The sequence below is a fragment of the Ceratotherium simum genome, chromosome 31 (genome assembly GCF_057802395.1).
Source record: "Ceratotherium simum simum isolate JZ-2026a chromosome 31, ASM5780239v1, whole genome shotgun sequence".
Classification (NCBI taxonomy): domain Eukaryota; kingdom Metazoa; phylum Chordata; class Mammalia; order Perissodactyla; family Rhinocerotidae; genus Ceratotherium; species Ceratotherium simum.
Genome location: NC_141930.1, coordinates 30,483,228 through 30,496,865, shown reverse-complemented (window position 1 = coordinate 30,496,865; position 13,638 = coordinate 30,483,228).

Below are 13,638 nucleotides of genomic sequence, written 5' to 3'. Positions count from 1 at the left end.
CATGCAGAGCGGAGGGCAGCCTGCTCTGAGCTAACCCACTCTGAAAGGCGCAGGGATGGGGTCTGGAGGTCATGGCCATCAGTAGCTCCCTTCTCTGAACCTAACAGATAGTGTGTCATCGTTGCACATCGCCATTGTTTGTTTCACACTATTGACACAGAGAGATGAGCTGCCTCATCACCTACCCTGTGCAGAGACCACCATTTCCTCCCTCCTGCACAGGCAAATATTTACTGGCTCTGTGGACATCCAGGTGTATCAGCATTAAGGAGGCAAACGTCGACACGCAGCCAAGTCAGCCTGGGGTCAAACAGCAAGGGGCACAGGGGCTGCACTTCTCCTGCTGCGGTCGTGACCAAAGCAGAGAGGGAGAGAGGGTTTAACTCTTTGGGACTCCAATTGAATGCAAATCGACATTGAAATACTGTTGTCATTTGACCCCCCAGAATATCAGTCCTGAAAATGATCTTGGTCTCAGGTACAAGTTTGTAGACTCTGTGAATTTCCTCATTGTCAACATCAAGTCCTGGGAAGAAGAAAAGGAGAAAAAAAAAAGAAAGGAAATGAAGAATGTAGAGAGAAAGGGAAGGAAGGTCCTTGCAGCGGGAAGCTGGCTAAGGGACGGATTCACTTCCTCTCGCTAACGTTCCCGGGCCTGAAGGCTGTGGCTGGCTTTCCCAATCCAAACTAAAATATGGGAATGACAGGGTCCCATGGAGAGAATCAAACACCTAACAAACTGAATTAGGAGACTGTTTTTGGAAGCATAAACACACCTTTCAATAAGGATCTAGCACCTAGATAAAGCCCAGAGCTGAAAAAGATGTGAGATCAAAAGTTAGGAATGAATAAAACATTTCTTGAACCATGCATTATGGCAGTCCTTGATTTTTAATCCTCATCGTAATCACAAAAGGATGGTATTTTGATCCCCGTTGGATAAGAGAGGCTATCTCAGTCAGAAAGTGTCAGTGACTCCCCCTAAGTCCACACGAGTAAATGGCAGGGCCAGGTGTCCTTTATTGTTCTGACTCCAAATCCTACCCTCATTTCTCCACAGAATCTTTACTGCTGCTTAAACCCAGAAAACAACAGACGTGGGCTGGAAACAAATCTGAAAGCAAACAGCACCAGGTGAGCCCACCTCGAGGAGAAGCAGCCTCAGCTGGCAGGTGGTTGGGGAGAAGGGACCCGGGACTGGGAAAGCCGAGGAGGAAGCCAGCCTGGGCGTCGTGGGCTCCCAGCTCCCACGCAGCCAGCCCCGTCCTGGGAGCAGATGGTAGTACACGTTTCCTCAGATTTCACATCCATTGTTCTGCCTTTATTACACGGTCTCACTGTCTATCACAGACGGAAATGAAATTGGTCTGGAATGTCTTCCTCTTCCCACAGTCTTCTTGGTTGTGTAGTGATAGATGACTTTTAAAAATAATATCCTTCCAGATGTGAAAATTAAGCTGATCTATTCATTTAATGGCCAGAACTATCATGGTTTTTCCCTATTTTAACATGAGAGTCAAAACATTTGCCTTTTTCAGTCCTCCAAGATTTCTTTATCATACTACAGTCTAAAAAAGTGACATAATTTCCCTGGGTTATCAGCTGTGTCAGGTGGAGACGTGTAGTGTCAGGAGACGTGTAGTGTCAACGCTCGGCGCTGTTGGAGCTTGCCCTTGCTCTCCCGTCCCCCATCCAGTCCCAGGCCTTGGGCCAGGTGATCACAGGTTACAGAGGTGAGTGAAGAGGAGCAGGGCCGGCTTTCCCCGCGCGTGGGCTTGCCTTCCGTGGCCTGCAGTTTTATCTGGTCTTCCTTGCTGGTTTTCTGTAATCTACACATCTTCCTGCTACTCTCTGTGTCTCCCAGAAAGCCCATCTCCTTTTGTGTTTTTGTTTTTTGACCATGATTTGGCAACTGCACGCTGTTTCTGTCTCTTTTCTTTATCTGCAGCCCGATGGGTCTTTCAGGCCCTGGACAGAGCCAGGTTGATATTTCTGTTAGTATACATATCTGTCAGATATATATATACTGATATATCTGTTAGTATAATCAGTTATTTCTGTGGCCCTAGAACTGTCTGTTAAAAGTACATTCCATTTTCCTTGTAAAATTTTATCCCTAAGATTTTCTTTTCATCAGGTCTTTCTGCTCATCTCTAAAGTGTATTGAAATAGGCTTTTCTGATGCTCATGCTGACAATGCTTATTTTCCTTAATGCCACAAATACTATTATCTAGATGACTGTTATTTGCACTAATGTTTATGGAGGAATTTATAGAAGCGCTTTCTTATGCTAACATGCATTATCTCATTTAATGTCAAATAACCCATAAGATAGATGCTGTGATCATCGTCCACATTATAGATGAGGAAACGGGGTCTTAGACACACCAAATAATTTGCTCTTATCCCACAGCTGGCAGCTGGCGGCACTGGGATTGGAGCTGAGCCTGTGCCACTGGGAGTCTGGGCCACTGCCTATGAGGGTTCTACTTGGGCTGGTAGAACCTTTGAGAGTGAACTGACCTAGGTGGTCCAGAAAAGTCCCCCCTTGATGCCACGTACTCATTCTCTTTTCTTGAGAACTATTGATTTCATGGATAAATTCCACCACTTTTTAATTTGCTTCCATCATTAAATGTAATTCCTTTCCATTTGCAAAAGTTAAATTCAGAAGCCAACCCCACCTGAAATGATTATTTCACCTTCTATACTAAGAAGTCGTTTAGAGAAATTATTGGCCTGAAAGATAATATTTCCTTCTTAAAAGGCCATTCTGTCTCACCCTGAAGCACCTTTTCACTAGAAGAATGTGGCAACCTATGTCATATTTGGAATATTTGAATTGGAACAGGATTTTTACACTGTTTATCATCTGGTGAGGGTTTTAAGGGGAAAGTGTCAACATAAATTTGGAATTTCCTGACTTCTGCAGATTTGAGTTATAATCTTGACATGACTAGAAAGGAAATCTTAAAAAAATATTTTAGAGTGTTTTATTGTGGAAATGTCCCCAAACATTTTCATCCCATTTTCCCAGAGAAACCTGACAGCATGGGGAGGGGGAAGCGGGGAGAACAAAACCCATCGCCACATCCTTGAACTCTTTTGTGTGTTTAGAACAATGTCCAGTTAAAATCAAACAATATTGCTGCTAAATATGTCTAAAATAGTCCTTGGTAAGTGCTCTTGCCTGATGGGAGACTCTGTGGGAAGGGCAGTTTGTACAAGTGATGAGAGCCAGGGCCTCTCTGAAGAGCAAGGGCCCAAGGCTGACCGCGGAGGAGCTAGGCAGGGCAAGATACAGTATCTTTCCAATAACCCTGTCATCAGTTCATTTACTGCCTGGGACTTTAAATCCCCATCTGAGCGCAGAGTGAATACCACCACTGCACCCAAGTGGAAAACAAAAGCCCGGGCGAGGGCTGGGGGTGGGTAAGGCTCATAAAGGAGAAGTCATGAAGTCTGGCTTTCTGGCCAGATTTCCTCTGGAAGGTGAGGTGTGGCCGGCACTGTGTGTGTGGAGCGCCTGGGAGGGGACGCACACCCTGCCTTCAGACGGCAGGACCTCAGCCTGGCCTGCAGCCAAGGAGCCAGACGCCAGGCTTGGGCTCTCAGCAGTGGGAGCGGTCGCTGCTCCTGGTTATACAATGGTATTATCTCAAACCAAGCACGGCTGCAGAAGCTCGCAACGCTTCCTGTCCTTGCATTGCAGCACAAACTGTCCGATTTCCAGCTGCTTTCGGACACACTCACTGGCACTTGGTCGCCGCGGTTGGTATATAAATGTCTAAAGCCACCTCTTCCTTGGGAATTGCAGACGCTGCAATGCCGTAATCCGTTGTATTTTTATCCCCTCTCGAAGGACCTGCACCACCATGAGTCACATGGGGAAAGGGACTAACTCTCAACACGGTTTATGTAACGTGGGCAAATGCCTGGAGCTCCTCATGGGGGGAACAGAAAACTCTTTAGAGTGATGCTAACACCACATCCGATACAGTTTATTCCTGTTGGCCCATCATCTCTTTCTCTTTCCCGAGTTTGAATCCCTAGACTCTCTCTGTACAAGGAAAGCAAAGAGTCTGGGATAGAAGAGGAAGATCTGGGTGAATGTGATGGGGAGAGCTTGCTTTTAATAGCTAGTAATTATTTTCAATATATTTTCACTGAATTTGACCTCAACTGTTATGGTACTCGCAAACACAGCCCTTGGATTAAATTAAAAATTAAAAAAGCCATTAAACCCTGATTCTACCAATGTGTTAAAAAGGACAAGAAAAACTAGGTTCTTTTTTTTCAATTTGTTGGGTGTTCTTGGCTTTGGAATATTGCCATTAGGTTATTAAACATCTGACTGAGTATTTCAAACTATGTGCCTATGCCAGAAAGTTTAAAACTTTCAGCAACCTGCTCCCAGAAATCAGGAGTTCAATCCAACAGTTACCAGAAATGCTCTTAAACCTTCTGCTTCCAGGTCAGGAAGTTTTTGGCAGCCCGTGGACTCTGCTGCAGGTTGTGCTCCTGAAGGAGTGTTGGACCACGCTGTTTGGCGGAAGGGGGGTGGGGGTGGGGGTGGGGGTGGGGGGACCTGAGCCCTCTGCTCGTGCTTCACAGCAACTCCTGCCATTGCAGTGCAACCCAGTCTCAGCAGAACTGGACGACAACGGTTCCCGAGAACGTGGCTCTGGGTTTACCTTTAATGTCCTAATGATGAGGGGCTGTCTCCCTCATCGTTATGTATGAAGATCCCTAGGCTCCTTGCTTTTGTGGAAATGGGCAGGCTTTCTTGGCCTGGACTCAGCAGTGTGCTGGCAAATGTTTAACAACCAGCAACAAAGAGCCCTGATGAGAAGCACTTGTCATGGCCTTTCAAGAGACTGGCCTAGAAATGTAGAATTTTTTTAAACTATGAAATGTTCAAGCACACAGAAAAACAAAGGGAATCAGACAATAAATGTTCATGTCCTCACCAACCAACTTTGATGAAATCTGAACATTCTGTGATGTTTACTTCAGAGTTTTCTTTTAAAGAGACAGTTGAGGACCGCTGGGTCCCCTCTCTGCCCTCCCTCCCCCTTTCCCTGCACAGAGCCAACTGCTGTCTGAACTCTGCCTCGATCTTCCCCAGGCCCGTGGGATGGATGTTCTTCAGGCTCTCACCACTGTGTGAAGGCTGGCATCTACTCTGATGAGTCAGTACGAGGTTTTCAATACTTTGAATTCCACCCTTGCCTGCATGTTTCCCAACATGTGTTTGTTTGTATGTACAATATGTAATATTGTTTTGCATGTTTTAAAATTTGAATATGTTGTATTATAATGCACATAACCTTTTTGATAAGTTTTATTGAGATATAGTTCACATACCATACAATTCATCTATTTAAAGTGTACAATTCAATATTTTTCAATATATTCACAGAATTGCACAACCATCACTACAATTAATTTTATAACATTTTCATTATCTGCCTCCAAAAAAACCTGTGCCAGTTAGCAGTCACTCCCCTTCCTCCCACCTACCCTCAACCTCCCACACCTAGCAACCACTAATCTGCTTTCCGTCTTTATGGATTTACCTATCCCAGTCATTTTATATAAATGGAATCATACAATATGCAACCTTTTGTGTCTGACTTCTTTCACTTAACATAGCATTTTTATGGTTCATCCATGTTGTAGCATGTATTGGTACTTCATTCTCTTTTACTGTCTAATAGTCCGTTGTATGGAAGTATCTCATTTTATTTATTTATTCAACTATCAGTGGATATTTGGCTTGTTTCTACTTTTTGGCAAGATGAATAATGCTGCTCTCAACACTTCTGTACAAACTTTTGTATGAAGACATGTTTCAATTTGGGGAGGTATATACCTAGAATGGAATTGCTGGGTCATATGGTCAATCTATATTCAAGCCTTTGAGGAGCTGCTAGACTGTTTTCCAAAGACGCTGCATCATTTTACATTCCCACCAGCGGTGCATGAGGGTCCCCATTTCTCCATGTCCTTGTCAACACTTGTTATTGTCTGACTTTTTGATTATAGCCATCCTAGTAGGTGTGAACTGGCATCTCATTGTGGTTTTGATTTGCATTGCCCTAATGACTAGTGATGTTGAGCATCTTTTCATGTACTTGTTGAGCATCTTTTCGTGTAGTTGGTTATTTGTACCTTTTTTTGGAGAAAAGTCTATTCAGATCTTTTGTCCACTTTTAAAAATTGAATCACTTGTCTTTTTATTATTGAGGCAAAAGAACTCTTTATACATCTAGATCTAAGTCCTTTATCAGATATACGATTTGCAAATATTTTCTCCCATTCTGTGGGCTGTCTTTTCACTTTCTTGATGGTGTTCTTTGCTGTACATACCTTCTGAAACTTTTTAAGTTAATAAACTTGGAGAAAACAGAATTATTCAATTAGAAACATGGAACACTAGTATATTAATTTTAACCAATTTCAACCTCTGTATAGTACTCAACAGTAGCAGTATTGTGGATTAACTTATCGGTCCATTCTCTTCTCAATGGAAATTTGGGCCATTTCCAGTATTTGGCTGTGACAAGTGATGCCACCAGGAACATTCTTGTCCATGTCTCCTGGGGCACGTTTCCAAGTGTTTGCTGGGTAAATACCTAGGAGAGGAACACCTGAGAAAGACTTTGGGTCTGAATGTGTGTCTTCAGGTTTATTAGATATTGTCAAATTATTTTCCTTTGTTACCAGCAGTGTATTAGAGACCTCAGTGTGGGACATCTTTGCTAATACTTTGTACTGGTTGACATTTAAATTATAGCTATTTAGATGGGTATGAAATTGAATCTCCTCACTGTTTTAAAATGTGGCCTTATTGACTGTCAAAATATGGCAGCCTATGAATGATAGATAAGCTGCTGGGGCTGTTTTGTAATTTGTAACACAGAGTTAAGAAATTGTAACAATATGTCCTTGTGTATTGATAGCTCTGGAGATCCTCATGTAAATAGAACAATATGAATAACTGTACAGAATGTTTGCATGGTTCTTCTGCACAGTCTTAGTTGGCTGTGTTACATCATTGAGAATGTAGACTATATTTAGTGTGGAGCATATTTCAAATTTGCACTATGAACTTTTTACTATTGATTGGTATAAAGTTCTAGGTATTTATTAGTATAAGAGGTTTGCAAATTGTTTAGCTCCTGGAAGTCCTATAAAAGCAGAATACATCCCCATTCCCATTCTTGGTCCCCAGTCTTCACCTAGCTGGTAATTCCAATTCCTTCAGCATTTTCTCATATAGTTAAACTTTACTCTTTGGTCTTTTAAACGTTAATGTTTTAAAACATCACATTACTACACATGTAATACATACATAACTTTGTTGTAAAGCTTTCAAAATTAATCCCACTTTCAAGGCAAAGATTAAGTAATTAAGACCACTGTAGTGTTTTTGTTTTAACATTTTTAGTGGAGTGAAATTTGCCAGATAGCTTGTATTCTAGATATCTCATTAAAGTTATACTTAAACCAATATAATATTTATGCAAAGAAGAAACTTTTAATGGCAAATAAAGGATTCCTTTTTCCTGACTAGAATATGTTTCAAAAGGATAGTAAGAAGTTTCAATTTGAATTGTGAGGTCTCTAAAATGTGAATAGACAAGGTTTTTTAGCTGAGGTTCTTGTATGAGTGTTGATCTGTTGTTTTAATATGCATAGATAGATCCCACAGTGTAAAACAAGCACACAAAAAACTAATGATGAAGTGAGGATTCTAATGGGGAAAGCTTTGTAAATGTTGTATTCCTTAATTTACACGAAATGCTTTTTTAAGGTGATTTTTAACAGACAGATTCTCTTATAGAAGGTTTAGGGTCACACTGTGCTCAGCCTTTCACATATAGTCATTAGTCCATCATTTACTCCTCACCAAAAACCTGGGAGGCAGGTAGTACCTCACTCAGCCTGGCTTTTGCTGTTTGCCAGAATCTTCCACACATTTAGGTGATACCAGCTTAGGCTCTGAAAATAAACTAAGCTTTAGAGTCTTTGGCTATTTTCCTCCAAAAAGTTTTCAAAAGCCAAGAAAGTTCAAGAACTTTATTAAAGATAGTTGGTCCTTGTAGCTGTACCATGGAGCATTCTCCTTCAGAGTAGAAGGTACAGTCAGGAAATGCTGAGAGGTTCTGTCTAAATTCTACTTTACTGAAGTGAAGTGGTGAAAGATGAAAGTTCAGCCTCAAAGTTATTTTTCACTGAAAATTGGGTAGATTCCAGTTTGCACCAGACTTTCTTGGCCAGACTCACTCATGTCTCTGGGCGGAGCTCAGGGCTCTCTGTGTAGCTGGCAGAGCCTGGCCCATGGAAGCTCCTCAAACAGAGAGAGGTAGGGTGTGGAGACGAGAGGTTCTGACCCCTGTCCCCAAGCCAGTGACCGTCCAGTGGTTTCACAGGCTTTGTATCAAAATGACCACGGAGGTACTGTCGGCCAGATGTGGAACACCACACAGGAACGGATTCAGAGTTGACTAAGAATGAAAATCTCCTACTTCACAGGCCCTGCAGGTGTTCAGCTTCTGCTGGTGTTATCTGCCTCTTAAGTAGCTATTATGAAATTACAGAGAGACCTGGATTAGATCTGGTGTATCATTTTAGCTTTCACCCATTAGCTCTGCGTTACTTCTCTGTGCCTCAGTTCCCTCATCTGAAAATTGGGGATAATAATAGTGCTATCCCACAGGGCTGATGTGAGGATTAAGTGAGATTATAAACATAAAAGTGCAGGAACAGTACCTGGAAAATAGGAAATGCACAATAAATGTTAGACAGGACTTTGTGTTATTATTAATGACACATCCAATAAAGTCAGGGGAAAATAATATTAATTCTTGATGTGTTGGCTAAATACAATTATTTGGCTAAGCCTGTAAACTTCTTGGAGATCATTTAGGTGCCTTCAATTAGGTGCAGAATCAACCTGGGTCTTCTCAATGTACAGTCAAACTGAACTCGCAGAAGAAGAGTAATTTGGCACGCCATGTAAAAATGTAGCGTTAGCAGATGGTTTTGTAAATCTGAATCATTTTTATGGTTTCAGGACATATATATTGACACAGAACTAGTTTGTGAATTCATTTTAATATTAAAAATCAGAAAGCACATACACTACTATATCAACATGGCAAATATTTTTAAATATCATAAAAATTAAGTTTGAAATAAAAAGCCACAAAAATATTATTTTACTGAAAACAGACTACAAAGGAGTTCATCTTTAAACTATCTTGAGTTTTAACTTCCTGGCTATTTCTTGACTGAACACAATTAAGAAATGTCCAAGTCAATAGTTAAGTAAATAGGGTTTTAAACAACTTACAATTAAATTTTTTCCTATTTTTAATCAACAAAGAGAATTAAGAACACACACAATCCCTTCAAATTAAAATCTGTTTGGATAGTGTCATTGCAGATCATAATTGTAGCAAATCTAAGTTTTATCTAAATAGATAATTCTCTATAATTACAGCAATTGTTACATCATTATGAACCTTCACCAAAACTTACATTGTTCAAGAGCAAGTCATTTTTCTTTTCAAGAAGTGGCTCATGAATGTTTTCTTTAGTAAATTATGATAAATCAGCAGTAATATCTTAAATAAATATCTTCTAACATTTTCCCTTGATTTCCAGGCCCAAAGTGAACAATTTATTTCAAGAGAATTATTTCTGCTGACAGGGAAGTTAAAAAAAATCATTCAGCTAGGAAGGTTTCCTGATAATCACGGAATCTTTGAAAGCTTGGCCCTGGCCATCATTAGACCACGGTCTAACCTCAGGGTCCCCTCGCTGAGAGGAAACCCGGGTGAGAACTGAGTCTCCTCATTACTGGAGGGCATGCCTGCCAGCACAGACCATTCTGGAAGAGAGAAATCTAAATAGAAGCATAAATAGCCACAGACAAACTTCAGGAAATAGCAGTAAGGGGGAGTCACCAAGGTTGTCAAATCTTGGGTTTTTTGATTTGGGAGGTGAGATGAAAAAGCAGGAACTATTCTTTAGTCCTTCATGAAATAGAAATATTTGCCAGTCCAACTAATGGAAAAACACCATGATGCTTCAAAAATTTCCAGAGAGTAACGATTAAAACTATGATTTGGTTAGGTTTTTTAAAAACTTTTACATGTAGAAAAGTGTGCAAATCATAAATATACAGCTTGATTAATTTTTCTCTGCTAAAATTGTGGTAAAAGTATACATAGCCCCAAATTTAGCATTTTTGGGTGTACACTTCAATAGCATTAAGTACATTCACATTGTTATGCAACAACTACCACCATCCACCTCCAGAAGTTTTTCATCTTCCCAAAATGAAACCCCATCCCCATTAAACACTAACTCTCCACTTCCCCTCCCCCTAGGCCTGGGCAGCCACCATCCTACTTTCTGTCTCTCTGAATTTGGCTACTCTAGGTATAAGTCACATAAGTGGAATCCTACAATATTTGTCCTTCTGTGCCTGGCTTATTTCACTCAGCATAATATGTTTTTTTTTTTGTAAGGAAGATCAGTCCCGAGCTAACATCCATGCTAATCCTCCTCTTTTTGCTGAGGAAGACCGGCTCTGAGCTAACATTTATTGCCAATCCTCCTCCTTTTTTTCCCCAAAGCCCCAGTAGATAGTTGTATGTCATAGTTGCACATCCTTCTAGTTGCTGTATGTGGGACGTGGCCTCAACATGGCCGGAGAAGCGTCGGTGCGCGCCTGGGGTCCCAACCCGGGCCGCCAGTAGGGGAGCGCTCGCACTTAACCGCTAAGCCACAGGCCGGCCCAGTATAATATCTTCAAGGTGCAGCTTGAACAGTTTTATCAAACTGAACACACCTGTGTAACCAGTGTCCCGATCAAGAAACAAAGCATTGCCAGCACCCAAGAAGCCCCTCTGCCCCACTTCCAGTCAGTACGCACTACCCTTGTGCGATCATGAGGGAAAACATGTCCTTAGTCAGTGAGAGGAGGGAGGCAGAAGAGGGAAGACTGAAGTTTCCACCTCTCTCCTCCCCAGTAGGAGAAACTGCACAGTTGATCTGTTTTGTGCATTAGACTTTAGCCTACCTGCCAAGGAAAAGCTTGGAAACTGTTGGTTTAGGAAATGTTCACATTTCACTCCCAGATTGTCTGGATAAGTGCCTCAAGTCTGCTATTCTACTAACTCCCATTTTTGTGACTGTTCAGGCGGTAGCTCCTATAAGGAAGCCTTCTTTGAGTGCTCTTAGTGCCTTCCTGCCAAAATGTAGTCTAGCCATATAATGGAATGTTATGCAGCCTTAAACAAGAAAGAAATTCTGTTACATGCTACAACATGGATGAACTTGGAGGACATTATGCTAAATGAAATAAGCCAGTCACAGAAGGACAAATACTGAATGATTCCACTCATATGAGGTCTCTAAAGTAGTCAAAGTCACAGAAACAAAAAATAGAGGGGCTGTGGGGTGGGGAAATGAGGATTTGTTGTTTAATGGGTATAGAGTTTCAGTTTTGCTGAATGAAAAAGTTCTAGAGATCTGTTGCACATCAATATGAATATACTTAACACTACTGAACTGTGCACTTAAAAATGGCTGAGATGATAACTTTTATGTTATGTGTTTTTTACCACAATTAAAAAAAAAAGTTTAAAAAAAGGTGAGCTTTCTAATTCTAGAGCTGTTTGCCTTTCGAGAAGTCGTTTAACTTCTCTCCTTGGGACTCTGGCAAAAATGAGGGAAGTGTCAATATTAACCTGCCTGAAAGAGTTTCTATAAATAAATGCCTAGGCAACTCTCAATTAAACAGAAGTATCACATTGCCATCATAAGAGTTGGTGTGCACACTTTATTATCTACCTGAAAGAAATGACTTGGAAATCTCTCACTTTCATAAAATCATATTTCCTGATCTAGATACAAAAGATCTCGTAGTTTAATTACACAAAAAGTATACAATATTACATGAAGATTTGCAAAGACACCAGTCAATTTGCAAAGTCTTGCTTCTTTCTTTTTAAAGCAAGAGTAAGTAATAATGGGTAAAATCATATTTTCTTATTCCTAACATGTCTGACTTTTACTCGGATGGTCTCTGGTTTGTGAGGATTTACTACACTTTCTTTTAGTTTAAGTTACAAGAAAACCTTGAAACACAGAAGCCAGCAGTAGGCACAGTCGGAAGATCCCTTTGCTAACTCCCCAAACATCTGGAAGTAGGTAATTCTCTGACAGTGTCCTCACATCTAATGAAGGGAGCATCTTTCAACTAGGAGCTATCCACACAGCCAAGGGAAGACCCCAAATCTGTGTTTTCATTAACTTTGGACTGAGAATCAACAGAAAAGATATCAACTCAGATAAACAGGCAAAAATATTGAACAGACTACTCATAATTATACTCACAGCCACCATATAAATCAAAGAAATTCACAATTTGAGTAATATAATTAGATAGCTGTTGGGGGTCTATGAAATCACAAAATATTTTTACAATTTAATTAGAATTATGGATGTTTTTCCACTTGTATTTGTCAGATTTTTAAAAATACTAAGTTTGTGCTATTTTTATAACCGCCCCACACTATTTGAGAGCATGCTATAAACAAATGAACCCAGTTCATTTTGTTCATGCACAGGAAGCTCAAGTCAAGCGTGGAAACGGCAGTGAGCCGGCTGTGCAGGGTTTTATTGGTACCTGCCGTTTACTTTGCAGATGCCAGAGGGTGAGCACGCATAGCTCTTATTTTCTCAGATACAGGAAAAATGGGACATGACACAGACTCACCTTGCTTCTAGGAAGTGAGCAAATGCTGTGGTGAAGGGCAGATACAGGAGAGAACAAAAATAGCAACCAAGCAGATCAGGATTCAAAGCTGATTTTCACCACAGTCTAACGGAGGAGGAGACCGACAGTGACTAGATTACACGTGGTAGGATCGTAGTTATGACCCAGGTAAGCACAGAGTGGTGGGTTCCGGAAAGTCACCTCACTCAGGCTAGGCTCGGGAAACGGGATTAGAGAAATTTCCCTGGAAGAGGAGATCCCAATCTGAACAGAGAAAGGTGTTCTGGGCAGAGGACACAGCATGTGGAAGTCCCACAGGTGAGCGGGAGCAAGTCCAGGGAATTCAAGTCGTCTAGTGTGACCGGAGGCGAGAAGAGGGCGTGAGCTACGTGGAAGCCTCCGAGGCGAGAAAGGCAGCCGTGCGCATTGCCTGCTGTGGTCGGGAGCTGGACTTGATCCTCAGGCTGTGGGGAGTCCTTGAAGCGTGTTCAGCAGCGGGAACGTGCTGAGGACGACGTTGAGAAAGAGCGTCCTGGCGGGGGTGAGGAGGGCGGGCCGCGAGGGGCCGTGCCCAGCAGAAGGGAGCCGGCCAGAAGCCGGGTCACCCCAGGCAATCAGTCCTGATGAACCGCAACCAGGATGCGTGCTCGCGCCTCGTGGGGCAGCCGCGAGGGCGTTGGACGGCGCCCCTCCCAAGCTGCTGTCCCAAGGGGTGCATGAGGCACCACCACCCACCCTGGGAAGGAGTAGGTCTGGAGGAGCGGAATGTTGGGTCCGGTCTGGGGTGTGTTGACTTCGATGTGTCTGTGGTGTCTGGCCATACGCTAGATGGTCTGGA